This window comes from Mus pahari, chromosome 14 (assembly GCF_900095145.1).
Source record: "Mus pahari chromosome 14, PAHARI_EIJ_v1.1, whole genome shotgun sequence".
NCBI classification, from domain to species: Eukaryota; Metazoa; Chordata; class Mammalia; order Rodentia; family Muridae; genus Mus; species Mus pahari.
Genome location: NC_034603.1, coordinates 42,468,685 through 42,471,203, shown reverse-complemented (window position 1 = coordinate 42,471,203; position 2,519 = coordinate 42,468,685). Strand labels below are relative to the sequence as shown.

General features: G+C 40.0%; 1 non-coding gene across 1 annotated transcript; it reads right to left on the bottom strand.

Annotated features, from left to right (window-relative positions):
• Nucleotides 1-1,446: 1,446 nt before the first annotated feature.
• LOC115065391 lies at nucleotides 1,447-1,553 on the bottom strand. Its single transcript, XR_003845187.1, has one exon. It is a non-coding gene; the product is annotated as a U6 spliceosomal RNA (small nuclear RNA).
• Nucleotides 1,554-2,519: the final 966 nt, after the last annotated feature.

The following is a 2,519-nucleotide window of genomic DNA, read 5'->3' as shown; positions in this document are numbered from 1 at the left end:
TTTTAGGTACTATAATGGTAGGCTTTTTTTTCATTAATTTTCATTAGTTTGTTTTGTTTTGTTTTGTTTTTTGAGACAGGGTTACTCTGTCTGTCCTGGAACTCACTCTGTAGACCAGGCTGGCCTCAAACTCCTAGAGATCCGCCTGTCTCTGCCTCCCAAGTGCTGGGATTAAAGATGTGCACAACCACTGCCTGACTTGTTTTATTTATTTTTTATTTATGTATTTTTTTAAGAAACAACAGGAGTGATGATAAATATCTTTAAATTTCAGCACTCAGGAGTCTGAGGTGGGAGGATCGTGTGAGTTCAGGGCTAGTTTTGAGTTACATAGAGCGCTCTTACCCTAGATAAATAAACAATCTTCTATAAATAAACTATCTTCTTTCATGGGTATATTTAAAAATTCATATAGTTTGGCTGGATGTGGTAGCACACGCCTTCAATCCCAGCACTCATGAGACAGAGGCAGCTTTTGTCTTAAAATGATACACTGAATTACTAGTACACAAACTAATATATTTAACATGAGTAAAATAATGTGGAGAGGAAATGTGTGCAAGTCTAAACGACACAAAATCTGCTATGACTCTGTAATTGTTAAACCTGTTGGATGAAGTTTCACAACTTAACTGTCTAATATTAAGTATATTTGGAATTTGACCTTAATAAGAGGTGAAAGAACACTATTATAAACATGATTTGTTTAGAAAGGTTGTTTTTCTTTGTTTTTTTTTTTTTTTCGGTTTTTTTCGAGACAGGGTTTCTCTGTATAGCCCGGGCTGTCCTGGAACTCACTCTGTAGACCAGGCTGGCCTCGAACTCAGAAATCCACCTGCCTTTGCCTCCCAAGTGCTGTGATTAAAGGTGTGTGCTAGCACGCCCGGCTAGAAAGGTGGTTTTTGTACCTATATGTTTGTCTGTGCACAGTGTATATATGCCTGGTGCCCAAGGAGGCCAGAATTGGGCATCTGATTCCCTGGAGCCAGAAATACAGAGGGTTGTGAGTCTTTATGTGGGTACTGGGAATCGAACCTGTATACTCTGCAAGATCAAGTGCTCAAGTGACTTTTTTTTTTTTTTTTGGTTTTTTCTCTGTATAGTTCTGGCTGTCCTGGAACTCCCTTTGTAGACCAGGCTGGCCTTGAACTCAGAAATTTACCTACCTCTTCCTCCCAAGTGCTAGGATTAAAGGAGTGTACCACCACTGCCCAGGTAGAGCAAGTACTCTAGTGAACCTGTCTCCTGAAGCCTAGGGTGCCCTTTAAGTCATGATTCTCCTGCTTCTACCTCCTGAGGGCTTCAGTTCTGTTGGCAAGTACTACTTGAGGCTGGGGATTGACCCTAGGGCTTCCAGCATTCCTGACAAGCATTTTTATCAGTCAAACCACACTCCCCCAGCTCCTCCTTTGCCATTTTCAGAAATGGATTGCCTTTTAATTATTTTAAAGTGTCAAATGCTTTATGAGATTGTGTGTCTTCGTTGCACAGGGGCTATGTGAATCTTTTCTATGTCCTTTCAATTGTCCTATATGTGTTGCCCAAATGAGTACCAAAGTTCTATTTAAAAACCACCTCTTTCACGAAGACTTCTTTAAGTTCTCCAAATAAGCTAACCTCTGCCGGAGAGATAGCTCAGTGGTTAAGAGCACTGGCAGCTCTTCCAGAGGTCCTGAGTTCAAATCCCAGCAACCACATGTTAGTTTTCAACCGTCTGTAATGGGATCATATGCCCTCTTCTGGTGTGTCTGAAGAGAGCAATAGTGTACTCATATATATAAATAAATAAGTCTTAAAAAAAAAAAAAGAGTTAACCCTTTATCCACTAAGTACACAGCAACAGGCATGAAGACAAAGGGAGCATAATTTACCTTTACCCTATGCTCTGTCTCTGCAGTGACATCCTATTGAACAGCGTACACCTTTTTGTATTGCTTACATTAGTACTTTAAATTTTCTTTATTATCATTGTGCACATGTCTGTGTGGACATGAGTATGCCAGAGTGTGCATGTAGGTCATAGGACAACTTGTTGAATTTACTTTTCTCATCTTATCAGTGGATCGGGATGATGGAACTTGGGTTGTCTCATCAAATGCTTCTACCTGCTGACCCATTTCCCTCACCCATAGGTTTTTTTTTCTATGTATATTTCACATCTATTTGAAGGTTTTGGATTATAAACGTTCCTCTGGCTCCTCCTTGTTCCACTAAGCTGAGAGTCTGACTCTGTGGATTCTCTTTCATTTGCTTTTATGTGCTCCCAATGTTCATGACACATCCAGATGTCATGACACTGAGAAGAATGACTGGTCTAGTTGGATCTGCCCACACTGACATATCTATGCCTTGTGGAATTTTAAGTACCCAAGTTAATGAGTGAAACTATCCTAGAGTCAGTCCCTGGTCAGTTGGGTCATGGTTCTCTTCTAGGTGGACTTTAACTTATATAATTCGCATTCCCCCAAGCTTCCTTCTTACCATGTTAGTTCCTTTCTCTATTCTTTTCTTTTTTTTTT